Source organism: Dasypus novemcinctus, chromosome 11 (genome assembly GCF_030445035.2).
Source record: "Dasypus novemcinctus isolate mDasNov1 chromosome 11, mDasNov1.1.hap2, whole genome shotgun sequence".
NCBI classification, from domain to species: domain Eukaryota; kingdom Metazoa; phylum Chordata; class Mammalia; order Cingulata; family Dasypodidae; genus Dasypus; species Dasypus novemcinctus.
The window spans coordinates 119,672,189-119,689,274 of NC_080683.1; the positions used below are offsets into that span (position 1 = coordinate 119,672,189).

Below are 17,086 nucleotides of genomic sequence, written 5' to 3' on the forward strand. Positions count from 1 at the left end.
TATAGGGTCCTTCTTTGTCTCTTACAATAATTCTGCATTTAAATCTATTTTGTCCAATATTAGTATTGCTATCTGCACCCATTTTTGGTTATTATTTGTATATAAAGTCATTTTCCAACATTTCACTTGCAACCTTTTTGAATAACTGAGTTTCTTGTATACAGCATATAATTGGGTCATATTTCCTTATCCATTCTGCCAATCTGTATCTTTCGATTGAAGAGTTTAATCCATTAACATTAAGTATTATTACTGTCAAGGAAGTACTTACATTAGCCATATATTTAAGTTTATATACATCTTAATTTGTTTTTATTTCTCTTTTTATCCTTTTAGTTACTCTTAATAACCTACCTTTCTATACTCTTCTATAACCCTCTTTCTCTTATATTATTTTCTTTCAACCTTCAGAACTCCCTTTAGTATTTCTCGAAGGGCAGAACTCCTCTTGAAAAACTATTTCTGTTTATCTGTGAATATTTTGAACTCTTGTCATTTTTGAATGCCAGCTTTACTACATACAGAATTCTTGACTGGCAGATTTTTTTTTCCTTTAGTACTTTAGTATTGTCTTACCACTGCCTTCTTGCCTTTGTGGTTCCAGATGAGAAATCAGCATTTATTGAGATTCCCTTGTATATACGATGGATTCTTTTCTCTTGCTGTTTTCAGAATTCTCTCTTTGTCCTGAGTATTTGATAATCTGATAAGTATGTGTCTCAGGGAAGTCCTATTCAGATTTATACTTTTGTAGTGTGCTGTACTTCTAGGATATGTATGTCCATGTCTCTCAAAAGATTTGGGAAATTTACAGTCATTATTTCCCCTGACACTCCATTGCACCCTTTCACTTCTCTTCTACTAGGATGCCTATAATGCATATGCTTGTGTCTTTCATGTTGTCATTAAATTCCCTGAGTCCCTGCTGAATTTTTTCCATTTTTTAATCTTTCTATTCTACTATATGCAATTTCAGATGTTCAATCTTCAACATCACTAATTTTTCCTCTTCCTGTTCAAATCTGCTTTTATGTGATTCCAATATATTTTTAATTTCCTGTGTTGTGACACTCATCACCATCAGATCTGTTATCTTTTTATGTAAGAAATTGTACAATTTCTTCTGCAGGTTCCCCCAGTGTCTTCTTACTATCCTTTATCTCTTCTTTCATTTCATTAAGTTGATTCATGATATTTGTTTGGATATCCTTGAATAGTTGTTCCATGTTCCATGTCTTCTCCAACTTTTAAGTTTGTTCATTAACTTGGGCCATGACTTCATGTTTCTTAGTATGGCTTGCAATTTTTGCTGGTGTCGAGGCATCTGTTTATCTTCATGGTCTTATTGTGTTATGGATCCTCTTTGACATTTGGTTCCACTTATTCTATATCCTCCCCACAGTTTCTGGAGGAAGAGTGAGGCCCGCTATTCCCTACTCTGCCACATTGGATCTCCCAATTTATGGTCTATTCTAATTCCTTCACCTTTCCATATAAAATTTAAAATCAGCTTGTCTATATCTCCAAAACATCCTATTCTGGTTTTGATTGAGACTGTGTAAAATCTATAGATAAATTTGGGGAGAATTGACATCTTAATTTTATTAGGTCCTCCTGTCCATAAATTGTATATTCCTCTCCATTTATTTAGATTTGCTTTAATTTACTTCATCAATGTTTTTTTTTTTTTGGTTTTTGGTATATAGATCTGTCAGATATTTTATTAGAATTGGGCATAAGTATTTCAGGTTTTTGAAATTCTTATAAATGGTAAGGTACTTTATAAATTTTGGTTTGCATTTCTTCAATAATATATAGATATATGACTGACTTTATATGTTAATTCTTGTATCCTATGACCTTGCTAAGTTGGTTGAGTTACTAGAGCTGTTTTGTAATTATATTGTGATTTTTTATATAATCAAATATGTCATCTATGAATAAAGATACTTTAATTTCTTTTTTTCCTAATGAGAAAGCTGTTCATAATTTTTTCCTTGTGTTATTACACTTGCTATGTCTTTCATGGTTGTGTGAGAGTGAGTATCTATGAATCATGGATGAATGTTGAATTTTTTTAAGATATGATTTTGCATGTATTGATATGATCATGTGTTTTTATTTGTTTGTCTGTTTGGCAAATGAATCAGTCTAACATTCTTGAGATAAACCTTACTTGTTCATAATATATTATTCTTTTTATATTTTGTTAGATTGAATTTGCTAGTATTTTGCTGAGAAATATTTCTTAGTGCCATTTTCTGTTTCTGAAATCTTTTCTAGTTTTGCTGTCAAGATAATATAGTTCCTATAAAATTAGTTAGGAAGTTTTAATTCTTTTATTTAGAGTCTGGTGTAATTGGTGGTAAATTTAACTTTAAATATTAGGCAATATTTTCCAGTTATACCATCTTGGTCTGGAGTTTTCTTTTCTGGAAGACTCAACTATGAATTCAACTTATTTATTATGCATCTGGTATTATGTAAGTTATCAACTTCTTTTAGTGTGAGATTCAGTAGTTTGTTTCTTTCAGTGAATCAGTATATTTCATCTAAGTTGTTGAATGTATGTATATAAACTTCTTTAATTACCTTATTATCCTTTAAAGGTCAATTGGGTCAGTAGTGATATCTCCTATTTTGATTTTTATTGATAATTATATATTCCTTGTTTTCTACTTAGTTATTCTTGCTAGACATTTATTAATTTTATTGATATTTTCAAAGAACTAATTTATCTTTAAATATTTTCTATTTTCAAAATCATTTCTCTTCCTGTCTTTATAATTTTCTTTCTTTTGCTTGTGTGGGCTTAGTTTTCTGTCCTTTCTCTACTTTCTTAAGGCAGAAATTTCAGTTATTGATTTGTGACAGTTCTTATTTTCCAGTATAAGCATTTTCAGACTATAAATGTTCTCCAGGGACAGCTTTAGCTGTATTCCTTACTTTTTTTTATATGCCTCAAATTTTGGTGTATTTACTTTTAATTTTATCCTCCAAATAATTTTCTAATTTTCCCTGAGACTTCTTTGATATACATATCATTTAGTAGTACAGCACTTGATTTTCAAATATCTGGGGAATTTCCAGGAATCTTTTTACCATTGATTTCTTGTTTAGTTCTGTTGTGGTCAAAAACATATTTTAGATTATTCCAATCTTTTAAAATGTAATGTATCTTGTTTTGTGACTTTGAATACAATTCCTTTGGTGCACTTGAGAAAAGAAATATGTATTCTGTTATTGTTTGCTGGATTGTTCTATATGGTATTGTTCAAATATTCAACATCCTTACTAACTTCTAATTTTTAAATAAATTACTGAGGGAAAAGTGTTGAAATCTGCTCTTTTGGTTTTGTCTATTTCTTCATATCCATCTGTTTTGTTGCATTTATTTGAAGCTCTGTTGTTGGGTGCATAAACAACTAGGTTCTTCATATCTTCTTGATAAATTGACCCTTTTGCCATTACATGATATTCCTCAGCATTCTTGGTGCTTTAATTTTGTTGTGAAGTCAGATTTGTCTTAAGGTTTTAAAAAAGATTGTGTTTGCATGTTATATCCTTATCCATCTTTTATTTTTAATCTTTCTTCCTCATTATACCTTTAGTGGATTTCTTGTACACAGCACATGATTATTTTTTTTGTTTTGTTTTGTTTTGTTTTTATCTGATCTGGAACATCTTTTAAATTTGTTGAGGCCTTTTATACTTAACCTAATTAGGGATATGGTTGGATCTATTTCTACCATCTATTATTAATTTTCTGTTTATTACTCCTTTAGTTCTCATTCCTATGCTTTATTTTCCTGCCTTCTTTTGAATTTTTAAAATAATTTTAGAATATATATATATATATACACATATATATTTATTCATTATTTTACTTATCTCCTTGGTGTTGGTTTGCATTGAATGGCAGTTGCTCTAGGGATTATAGAGTATAATTTGGGAAGAAAGTGCCATACACATAAATATGTAAGTATTTTTTTATTTTAAAATATTTTTATCTGATATACATGGAAAATGGAAAATTACTTGGTACCCTCCTCTTTCCTTAGAATAGCTAAACATATTCTAAAATTGAAACAAAACCTATGTCTACATTTATTAATACTTATCTTTTATACAAAATTATACCTAAAGTTTTATTAAGGCAAACTTTGTTTAAAAAGTTATTTTTAAAGGTAATTTGTTATATATATATATATATAGCAAAGATATATATATATAGCAAAGATAATTTCTGACACTTATTTTATAACTTAAAAAACCTGAAGAGCTATTAAATTATACAACTAAGCAATTTCATATTACATGTTTTCACTACACCACTGAATATAATCTCTAGCCTTTTAGACCCACTTTTTAGATTGTATCCTTAAGAATTTCATGAAATTTTCTGAGGAAAATCAGTTTTAGTTTTTACAAAAGGCATTCTAGAAACAGGAAAACACATGAGGAAAAATTAAAAAGGAAATAATTTTAGGCATAAATATTTTGGTTAAAAATTAAAGCAGGTTACAGATTACACATTTTCTAATTTTTTTCTCTTGTATGTACACTACCAGTTCTAGGAAGATTGATAGTGAAGAATGCATAGGAAATCAGCCTCCAAACAAAATATTTACTGAGCTAAGAGATACTATAATAACAAGAATGGTCCTTTTGAAACTTATATTAAAATGTAAAGTGAATTATAGCAGGAAAGCATAAATATCTAAGAGCATTTACTTTATTCATGCTATAAACATATCACCACTATGTTAACATGGCACCTGCAATAGCATAACATATAAAATAAAGTGTTATTAAAGTATAAGCATGTTAAAAATACCAGAAAAGAAATTAAAAAAAAAAAAGCCAGGTATCAAAAAGTTATCATTAAAGTAGCCCTATTCTTCTCGGTACATTTTCATCAGTTTGTTCCAGTAATTAGACTTAACCTGCATAAAAATCTGCATAAAGATCAATCTATAAGTAATTATTAGATTGTAAATAATGGTTTCCATATAAAAGAAGCTGTTCTAGAAAATGATTTTTAAATTTAAACCAAAAAGGGTCTTTAGATTTTAAATTCCTTCAGACTGGCAGTATGCCTTTGGCAGGGCTTACTGTGTTTGAATCTATGGCTAAGAACAAGCCCATAATATCCAGAGAGGATTGTTTCTTACTACCTATCTATTTGGGTTAGGTCTAGCTGTGCTTTTCCTTTCAGATCCTGTGAGGTCTTGATTGGAGTGACCACTAGTGTTTCTGAGAAATAATATATACATTATAATCACACTGGAACCAGAAAGTCTTGGTCTTGCCTCTTGTTCTTTCTGAATCGCCCCTCGTTTCCTGAGGCACTACCACCTCAGCACTAGGGAGTACCAGTTCTTTGGGAATGCTTACTTTCTTCCGTCCTCCACGGAACCGCGACCACACGAGCTGCTGGCGGAATGGTGCCTTGCACTGATTATCGCAGGCAGGCAGAAACCCTCCGGCATGTTGTTGGGAGGTGCACTCTGCCGCGGGCCCTAGGCCTCCATGCTTTTGCCGGTTATGCCAAGAAGGCAAGGTCCTGACTGTGCCCCTTGCCTGGGTTGTGTTTGCAGAGATCGACCTGGAGGGATAGCAGTGTCCATCGCAGGGCACAGAGCATGCTTGCATTCACCTGCTGTGTAAGTGATGGATCCAGTTTAGTATTTGTCGCCTGCAGAGGATTCTCCTCAATGTGCATCTTAGATTTGCGCCTGTGGGTTTTTAGTCGACAGTAAGGGGAATAGCCAGAAAGAAACAAAAGCATTCTGTGATGTTTTTATAAGGTCTTTTTCTTTGACCAAGGGGTCTGCTGTTTTTGCCAGGATCCCTGAAAAATATAATAGGATTTGATAGATTACAAGTGGGGTAAAACCCCAGACTGCGCGCATTTCTTGAAACTGGGATGAACGTTGTAGACCTAAAATGATCAGCAACCAACAATTGTTAGGAATGATGATGATGATCGTGATACAAATAATATGTTTGAGGATGGTGGTGATGATGGTGATAAAGGTGTTGATGATAGTGGTAATGGTGGTGATAGTGATGATGATGATGACGACAGTAGCTTCTCCTGCCCTGAAAGCTGTGTGATAACAACCACGACCCTGGATGAGGCACCTTGTTTAGGCACTTTTTATGCATTATGTTAATTAATCCTAACCACCCTGGGAAGTCACTATCACTCATTACAGAACTGAAGAAACTAAGACTAAATAGAGTACTAGAGTTTTAAAGTCAGTAAGTCCTAAGGTGATAATCATAAATGTTAGGTCATTGCAAAACACCAGCAGGTGCAAAACACCACCAACATTCCACTGATTAATATCACAAAGGTAATAGAATGGCGTTTCCAAAACGAATATAAATTATTGCTAGTTTATCTACAGGGATAACACTGTGGGGTACACTTTTTCTTTTTTCCTTTAGTTTTCCTTTCCTTGTATCCACCCTTCTCTCAATTTCTCACTTTTCTAGAATAATGGAAACAGTTAACTGTTCCTTGACCAATAATTGCCAGCTATTTTAAACCTATCAAGTCATTAAATCCTTCACAGACAAGTTGATATTGCTAGACCAAGCCTGAGAGCGAACCAAGGCTCACATAAGTGATTCAAGTGAGATCATACATACAGATAGTAAACGGCAGAGCTTAGTCAAAAGACTGTTTTTTTCCCCATATTTGTTGCTTTTTGTTTGTTTTGAGAGAATATAAAAAAATCACCTGCATTATGTACTATTTAATTCATTTAACAAAAATGGAAAATTGTGACGAAAATGTAGACATCATTCCTTTCTTTTTAGCCTTCCTTTACATCTGGTGTGGTAAGCAGAGTGCTCATACACACTCACAAAACCATACTGGAATCTGTAAGTGGCTACATATATTGATATTTGAGATAGGAAAGAGCAGGGAGCTGTGGGAGAATAAGAGAGTGCTATTTAAGTTAGAGTGGGTGTCCGGGAAGCCTTCTGTGACCCCTCACAGACGGGTGGGTAGAAATTAGCCTGGTGATGAGTAAACTGCAGACAAGAGGGAACAGTGTCATGATGAAAAACCTCAATTAAGACCTTGGTAGCTGGAGCTCCATGAGCTCGGAGAATAAAGAGAAGAAAACAGAGGTCAGTTTGACAGCCCCTTGAAGAACATGAAAAGGGGTTCAGTTACATTTAAAGCTCTACGGGAACCCACTGAAAAGATTAAATAAGGGTACTTCACTGACCTGATTTACATTTTTCAAGAGTTCACTCTGACTGTTACGTGGACAATGAGAGTAGAAGTTAGGAGGCAGTTGCTGTCCCCTCACTATAATGGAAGCTTCAACGTGTGGAACGTCTAGGAGAGATACTTGAGTTCATTTCCGTCTACTGGAGATTATAAAATAAATATTTGTGAGATAACTACTGTCTGGTTATACCACACTGAACAAAATACACTCAGTGCTAACCTTGTCTATTTTGGTGTTCAAATTTCCACCATGTATTGTTCTTTCTTGACCCACTAAGATCAATTCAGACAAATCAAATGAAATAAAGGGTCTAAGAGTGGTGCATCCAAAGCTCAAACTGGTAATCTTGAGCACTCTCCAGAAGTAAATTAAAAAGCATTCGTCTGAGGTTGAATAAAAACTGAATTCTCAATACGTTTTTTAAAATAAGTTTTTATATTGTAGTGACCCACAGCAAGTTGCAACAGGCTGAACATAATAATTAGAATAAAATTTTTATAGTGATACATTTTCAACCCTTTAAATTTTAAAGATATATTCTTATAGGAGTTTATTCATTTCCAAATGCATTTATAATGGACTATTGGTGTAGATTATATTTATGTGGGAAAACATCTTTCATTTCCAGCCTCTCTCAAGGAATCACAGTAATGGTCTGGCCAAACCCTGGACCTTCCCCCTTCATTTGACTAGGTTTTTGTTCTCATAGAGGCTATAGAGAATAAGTAATTCTCTGGCTCTCAGTTCCCCACACTTTCTCAGGTTGAAGGGTTATACTAATCCCTAGTCATGAGTGGCTGGTTTCAATCCTCCTCCTGTGGTTCAGGAAAGCAGAAATTGATACCTACTAAGTCACCTCTTCAAGAGGGCTTGGGCTACCTCTTACAAATGCTTTCCTTTAGCTTTCTAGGGGCCCTCGACCCTGCCGTCCTCTTTATTTCCCACTTCAGTACTGCATAGTTTAATACTCAAGTGTACGGCTCTTTGAATCCAACACCTGCTCCCTAGCACTGTTTCACCAAATTTTGCAAAGAACATTCTGTCTCAGAAATGCTTTATACAGTGGTTTTTTTGTAAGGCATGTTTATAGTTATGCAAGATATCTGTAGAAAAGTTTAGTAAAGAACTGAGAGCAGTACGAACTATTCATTCTGTTATTGTTCTGAAACATTTCATCAAATAATGACTAATAAAACCAAAAAAGCAAACCTAAAATTTCCAGTGAAAAAATATTTTTTTGAAAACTGTGCCTATTTCTAGAATAGTTTATATTTTATGTTAGCACATATATTGTGAGGATTACGGTGCCACAATATTTTTATTAAAATTACATTAATATGTAACCTACAAATGCAGCTAATGTTGCCACAAGTCATGTTGCTTTATTTAGATTTTATTTTTGATTTTTTAATATATTTCCTCCTCCCCCCTGCCCTGCTGTTTTTGCTGTCTGTGTCCATTCGCTGTGTGATCTTCTGTATCTATTTCTCTTTTTGTCTTCTCTTCTCATCTTTCTCCTCTGGGATTCACTGAGATTCAATCCTGGGGACCTCTGATGTGGAAAGAGTTTCCCTGTTCCTAGCACCACTTCAGTTCCTGGTGTCTGCAGCGTTTCACCTTGACTCTCCCCTTCACCTCTCTTTTGTTGCGTCTTCATCTTGCTGCGTGACTCGCTGGCGTGGGCACTGGCTCACTGCATGGGCGCTTGGCTCGCTTCGCAAGCACTGGCTCACGACGCCGGCACTCGCCCAGGCAGTCGGCTCACCCCACAGGCTCTTGGCTTGCTGTGCTGGCACTGGCTCACTGCACAGGCATGCTTTCTTTTTTTCTTTTTTACCAGGAGGACCCAGGGATTGAGCCCAGATCCCCTCATATAGTAGGCAGAAGTCCTATCTCTTGAGCCACATCTGCCTCCCTGTTTGTTTATATTTTAAGCTGCTTGAGGATGTTAACCTGTGGTTGGCTGCTTTAAAGGACTCCATTCACTTGTGGTATTTTTTAGTTATTGATTGATCATGATCTACAATTCAATTCCAATTCAACTCCTTCAATTCCATGTCTGTTCTTTTTGTATTTCTCTTTTGTAGAAGACTAAGAATAATTCAGAATTCTTTTTTGTCATAAATGGTCAAACTCTCTTCCTTTATCTTCTGCTATGGAGCCAGGACTGACAACTTTACTATTTCATTAGCATAGTTTCAAGGTGGCAGATAAATAATAATATTCCCTACTTTTTAGGTTTTTGGGAAAACTATGCAATTAATTCTTGCAAAGACTATTTGGTTTCATTTGTTCACCATAGAATTGCATATATCATAAAGGAAATGTAAACATTCCTAAAAATCTCAAACTGCTGCAGGGTTGAAAGAACTAAAATATTCAATCTGAAAGTTATTTCTCAGATATTTTCTTTAACAAATAATTCAACAATTTGATCCAATAATATTAACCTTTTAATTTTAAATATAGCCTGATGCTAAATTGTACATCAAAAATACCTTTAGAGTTAGTATGCTTTTGACCAGAAATTCTGCTTCTAGAAATTAATTCTAAGGAAATCATATTGAATATGGGCAAAGGTCTAATGATAAGGCTATAGATAAAAACTGAATTTAGAAGAGTGAAAAATAAACAAATGAAATGCTTAACAGTAATAGAGGGACTAAAGAACTTGTAGTCATAACTGTCAATACTATATAACCATTATGAAATTATGCCACAGAAGTGTACTTCCTTATATAGAAACATAGCCTCAAGATATTATTAATAAAAATTGTTGTAAAACAATCTGATTCATACTCCAAACATGTATGGAGTGAATGTTATCTAGAGTGCTTTAAACTATACTACTAGAAAGCAGCAATGGGGAATTGTATATCAATGTTAGAAAATTTTTATAATTTTTGGAGCTGGTTGATGAGAGCAGGAGGGGTTATTACACTATTTTTTCCCCTTTTGTAAATACTTGAAAAGAAATTTACATAATAAAAATATATTAACAATCGTAATTTCTGTTTAAGAATGAATAGAGGTGAGGTTTCAGATATTTATTGATTTTAGGGAAAAATTTAGGAAACTTCTTTTTCTAATCTAGTATATATATATATATATATATATATATATTCACAAACATATCTGAGTGCACATAACTGTACACAAGTGTTTATTTGGAATATGATGTGACCATTCTCAAACTTTATATTAATTTCTCATTTTTCTGTATGTTTAAAAAAGTTCTGCTGTCAACATTTATTACATTTGTAATCAGAAAAAATAATTGTTATGAAGACATGGATAGTCTGATGTTTATATCTCCACAGGGACTTGAAGTAAAAAGCTTCAGTTTACTCATTACCCAAATAGATAGAGCACACTGAACTTTTCTGTAATATGGGATTTAAAAAATAATCCTTTCAAGAATTTGTGAATATGTTTTATTGACTGTAGAATCAATAGACCACTTCTAATGAATCTGGCATGTTAATGAATAAAGGATTGATCCAAATGTTACATCCAAGTAGTAGAACATTTGTATTCTAGCAGACAGGATCATTTAAGCCCTGATTAGTCAACAGACTGTGTTCATGGGAATGGTATATTGATTTCAATGGCTTTATTGATTTTAGGTTTGCCAAACCTAGCCACCTTGCAACTTTATGGGCTGGCTTGATTGACTCCATTTTGGTGTACTTTATAGCTGTTTTTAGAAAGTGCTATAAAAAGTTTCTGGCATGTGACCGTCTCTATACAAGATTCCTAACTTGTTGGCTTTTATTATTTTCAAATGTCATTCACACAGGGTTAGTAAAATAATTAATTTTTGCTTTTGTTATGTACAAAAAGAAAAACCTGAAGGTAGGAAATTTTGACAAATTCAAAGGTTTGAAAAATATTCATGAGTTTGGTTTGTTTGAGATACAACTTTCTAGATGAGAGGTTTGACTTAAAGAATCCAAGTCAATCCACCCTCATTTCTGACCTCATTGTTTCACTTGCCAAATACTGCTAAAATGTCAGAATAATGTGGAGCAGCTGATTGTTTTTCTTTAAAGTCACAGCATTTGCCAGTGATTTATGTCTTAGCAGAATTATTTCAACAATACCAAATCTAATTTGTTGAGTTTTCTACAAAGTTTTGGTTCTGTCTTTTGACATTTTGAATCCAATTTAAATTTATCACATAGTTCTACAGAACAGAAATTCGTTTTGCTTTTATTACCTACTATGTTATGAATCACATAAAATCTTTAAAAATTGGAGTAATCTTTCTTTCACAGAAGTCATGTCATTATCTGAGGTGCCTAGAGTGATTAATGCAGATTATTTAAATTCTCTTTCTGGGTTTCACATAATATTTCTGCCAAAGGCATGTAAATAGAGCTGAAATCTGTTTCTAGTGACCTTGGGTTTAAGTGTATCTGTTAAAATTTAACCTATGACCTCTCACCAAAATCCTGCATCTATTTTCATTCATGACAACACACTGGCTCTCTCAGCAATGTTTTATGTATTTTTTACCTTTCAAATAAACTTCCATTTCATATCTTCAGTGCCTTCCCGTAAATTTAACTGCCTCACTTTCTTAACCAAGTAGTTATTACAAGTGTTAAATTGGACAGTACTGTGGTTTGCTGAGAGATTTCTCCTTTAGGTTGACATTGATCCATGTATAAATTCAATCATGAAATAAAGACACTGCAAACAAACAAACAAATGTCTTTTGACAGTCTTACATATGCCAGGGTTTTGCTAGATGATTAGCTTAGCTAAAGTTTGGGGTATTGGATTTTCACTACCTGGATTTGAATTTTTTCTTTGCCCACTTACCAGCTGCTTGACTTTGATCACTGGTTTAATTTCTCTGTTCATTAGTTCCCCAACTGTAATAACCACTTTTAGGACTGCTTTTTACAATAAAATAATTTCACGTATCTGAAGCATTATAATTATGTCAGTCACAGTAAACCTCAACACATACTGTCTATTGCTGTTTCATACTTACTAGAATTTATAACAGTATTTTAATATTTAAATTACACGCAAATTTATTATTATTTTTATAATTATCTTTATAACTTATGCCTGGTCAAAAATGCTACAGAGCATAGGCAAGGAAAAGGAGGTCCCATTCTCATTCCATATTCATAGCCATAGTCTCCATTAACTGCCACCTGCAGTTTCTTGGGCATAATCTCAGAAATACTCTATGCATATACCTATAAATGCTTACTCTTTTTTGCTAAAACAAATCAGAGCATGCTAATAACTCTAGCCTAAACTTCTGCTTTCATTTAATATATTTTGGTGTTTAAATGGTTAATCAAATAAAAGAGACTCTTGTTCTTTTGGACAGCATACTTGTGTCTATTAATCAGCCTCTTTATTGATAGTTTCTTAAGTTGCCTCTTTTTTCCTATCATAATCAATTCTGTGATAGTCATGTTTCTATATACAAACATATATTTGAGTAAATAGATAAGAATATCTATTGGACAAATTCATGTAGTTAGGTTTTCTGGTTAATGAGGGTGTCTTTTAAAAATTGTGTAGATGTTGCTAACCTACTGTCTGTATGAAGTGTTCCACTATAACCTCCCAAAAAGGGGATTTGATTTTGTATGTTTCACTACCAAATCACCAACACTATCATTTAATATCTATCAATGTGTAGACATCACATCATTTGCTTGACACTCCATTGAGTTTTGGGATTTTACTTACTATATTTAAAGTTTTTCTACCTTTTTCTTTTAATATATAAATATTTATATTTAGAGTTGTATAAATATTAATATATGTTTACATTAATTTATAAGCATATTAAGGAAATTTGATCATATATATTACATTTATTTTCCCTCAGTTTTTCATTTATATATGCTATATATTGTTCTAGTACTTCTACATTTTTAAGTTTTGCATTGAAATCCTTGATTTATAAGAATTTTGGGGAAGTGGACTTGGCCCAGTGGTTGGGGCGTCCGTCTGCCACATGGGGGGTCCGCGGTTCGAAACCCGGGCCTCCTTGACCCGTGTGGGGCTGGCCCATGCGTGGTGCTGATGTGCGCAAGGAGTGCCGCACCACGCAGGGGTGTCCCCTGCATAGGGGAGCCCCACGCGCAAGGGGTGCGCCCCGTAGGGGGAGCCACCCAGCGCGAAAGAGAGTGCAGCCTGCCCAGGAATGGCACCGCCCACACTTCCTGTGCCGGTGACGACAACAGAAGCGGACAAAGAAACAAGACGCAGCAAACAGACACACAGAACAGACAAGGAGGGGGGGGATTAAATAAAAAAAATAAATCTTTAAAGAAAAAAAAAACTTAAAAAAAAAAAAAAAGAATTTTGCTATGGTGTAAATTATATGTTAAAAACCAGGCTTCATTTTACTAAATAAAGAGCCTAGTGGGTCCAACAGTTTATTAAATGGACCACATTTCCCAACTGCTTTGAAATATTGTTTTTTCTTCTATTAAATTATATATTTATGTGTCTCTCTTCTGTTCAAATGATCTGTCTATTCTTGTGCCAGGGCCACAGTTTTAGAATTGCTATAGTTCTTAATTTTAAAATGTATAGTTGAGATAGTCACCATTCATTAGTCAGCATTTTCAGAATTTTTCCTACTTTTTCTCTTATAAACGTTGGTGTCATCTTCTTTTATCTTTCAAAACAATGCTGCTGTTACTAAGACTTCATGAAACAATTATAATAATAATAATGTCGTTCAAACATTTTAAAAATTAACTGCTGATGTTTGTTTTCAGGGAGACAATTCCATAACCTTTAAAAAGAGCAACTTGCTTTCCAGTGTTTGCACTCATATTTCATTCTATACTCCAGTTAAATTGTCTACTATTTCCAGGACAGTGGTGAACAGTAGTGGTGTGAAGAATTTTTTGCACTGTTTCTACCTTTAATGTGAGTTGTTCCTGTAAGTGTTTATCAAACTTTAGCATACAACTGATTTATATGGAGGGTTTGTTATAACACAAACTGCTTGCCTTCACCTCCAGAGTTTTGTTTTAACCAGTGTGGGTGAGCATAAGTTCTATTTCTACCTAATTTCTGGTTGCAACTGATGCCACAACTACAAGTCCAGGGGCCCACACTCTAGGAACTGTCTTATATTATCATGCTTTTAAGAATGATGCTGGCTTTTCATTTGAAACACTCATGCATTTTTTATAATGGTCAGACACTATTATTATTATTTTTTTATTAAGATACTTGTCAGAATTGGATGTAGAGTTTTCCAAATGCCTTTTCAGAATTCATGGAGCCAACAATATTATTTTATTCCTTTTTTCCATTAATATGATGGACTTCAATAATAAATGTTATACTACTGAAAAAGCCATAACCTGAAACACACTTGATTAATAGCATTTTATCTTGTATTGCTACATAATAATTAACATTTTCCTTAGGAACATTGTATTAGTTCCAACAAATTTTCATTCTTATTTTTCTATGGATTGGATATTAATGTTAAAATTGTCCATTGAATATAATTTGAAAACTTTTTTTCTCTATATATGCTCTAGATGATTAACTCATTGTGAAGTTGCCAGTTTCTAGAAGTTTTGATGGATGAAACTCCTGGTCCTAGCATTCTTTGTGGAACATGAGTAGATCACTCAATTTTCACCAAGTAAGTGCTATTTTTAGGTCAGTTGTGAAAATTTAAAATTTTCCTAGAACATGAAAAATTTCAAACAGGTATTCAAATGTATTACTTAAGTGTTCTTAATTTTTAGTAAAATACTTATCCTTTTCTTTAATTAGGATAACTAGCTGTTTAATAATTTTTGAATATTTTTTAGCAGCTGTCTTGCTTTACTGTTTTCTGATTTATTAACTTATATTTATTGTAATTTGTATAATTGATATAATATTGCATTTAATTTGACATATTTAATATAGAAGATTATATAACCAATATTTATATTAACATTTTCATGTTTTTCAATTATTCACTTTGCTTCCATCTTATTGATTTTATTGCTCATTATGTAACTTATTTATTATATTCTGCTTTTATTTTTTTATTGGTTTTACTACTTAAGCCTTCTAGTTTCCTTCTGTTCAGTGATTCCTCCATATACAGGAGAGTCTGATAAGTAGTATTGTTATTCTGTTTTATTTTCTCATTCTGCAGTACAAATTTTATTTTCTATTGGATACAGTGGTAGCTGAAAGAGTGCTTTGGTTTATTTGAATTGTGTTTGACATAAATGATTTCAAATTACATTGTATCATGAGCTGATATGATATTTATTATTTATACAATTTAAAGTTTATTCAGTGTTTTCTTTTGTTCATATATGACAAATTTTGAAAAATACTCCATAGTGGTTTTGTCTTTTTTTTGTTGTTGCTCTTCTTTTAATGATATTACTTAAGACTTTATATAATGAAGATAACTATTTCTTAATTAACAAATGGCATGCATATTTATTGACTTGACTTTATAACATGGAAATAAATAAATTACACTTCTGACCCATCACCTATCTTCTGATAGTGGTTGTTATATATATTATGTTATTATTTTTAGTCCTTTTAGTGGGATAACAACAGAAAGGAGAGGATCAAGCATCTGAAGCCTGGGGAAGAGAGGAGCTTGTTGTTAAAATCAGGAAGAAAGGGGAGCAGCTGAGCCTGAGAGAAGAGGTCTAGTAAGAGACAAGCCCTATGTCTTATCCTCACCTGAGCTCCCGGAGACAGTATAGCCTGGAGGAGAAGGCAGAGACAAGGCAGAGATCATTCACCAGCTTGCTTAAACACACAGCTGCTGACTTGTGTGAGAAAGTGTGTCTTATGATACCCTGAGTTAGACTTTTCATGACCTTGGAACTGTAATCTTTTACCTTAAATACCCTTTATAAAAGCCAACACATTCCTGGTACTTTGCATTGGCAGCCCTTTGCAAACTAAAAAAGAAGTTGGCACCAAAAGAGTGGGGTGGTGCTGCTTGCAATTACCAAAAATGCTGGAACAATTTCATATATGGGCAAGGGAAATTTTTGGAAGAATTGTGAGATGCTTGATGGAAAACGCCTGGTTTGGTTTGAAGAAACTGTTGCTAGGAATATGGACCCCAAAGGTATTTTCAACAAGGCCAAAGAAGGAAATTATGAAACTATTATTGGAAACTGGAAGAAAGAAGATCTATATTTTAAAGTTGCAGAGAACTTAGCAAACTTGACTCATATTGTTAAATGGAAAGCAGAATTTGAAAATGATGAGCTTGAACATCTAGCTGAGGAGATTTCCAAAGTATATATGTAAAATGAGCTCTTGCTTCTCCTTGCAAATTATAGCAAAATGTGAGAGGAAAGATATAAACTTAGAACTGAATTGCTGGGCCCAAAGAAACCAGAAATGATTTTGGAAATTCCAAGCATCTAGAAAACAAGCTCCCAGAGGATAGTGGCCTATGAGAAGACCTAACTAAACTTGGAACTTTTAAGTCAAGATTGGAATTGCACTTATCCAGTAAACACTTATGGAAAGTCTTACTGTCTGATGACTTGGACCTGTGTTTCCTGCATGCTAAGCTAACAGGTTTTTTGTGGGACCTGCATGAATGAAGCCACTGTTAACCTGGACTAACAGGGACAGGGAGGGGAGGATTGAAGGGTAACACCTTCATGAAGAAAACCATGGAAGCTGAGGTCTGGAATTAAGACATCTTCTTGAGTCAAGAAAGGAACCCCACCCAAGTGTATGAAGAGGGTGGATTTTCCAGCTTATTGTTCAAGAAGTTATTGGCCATCCTAGGCTAGAGAGGATATAGTACATTCCCTGGTGTTGGGGGAGAGTTAGGT

The 17,086-nt window shown here is 33.6% G+C and overlaps 1 long non-coding RNA gene across 1 annotated transcript in view; it reads left to right on the top strand.

Annotated features, from left to right (window-relative positions):
* Positions 1 to 16,740, top strand: part of LOC131280515 (uncharacterized) — a 54,562-nt gene extending 37,822 nt beyond the window's left edge. The window contains exons 2-3 of the long non-coding RNA XR_009188129.1: positions 14,801 to 14,907; positions 15,814 to 16,740. This is a non-coding gene — a long non-coding RNA (uncharacterized lncRNA). The remainder of the gene's footprint in view (positions 1 to 14,800; positions 14,908 to 15,813) is intronic.
* The last annotated feature ends 346 nt before the right edge of the window (positions 16,741 to 17,086 follow it).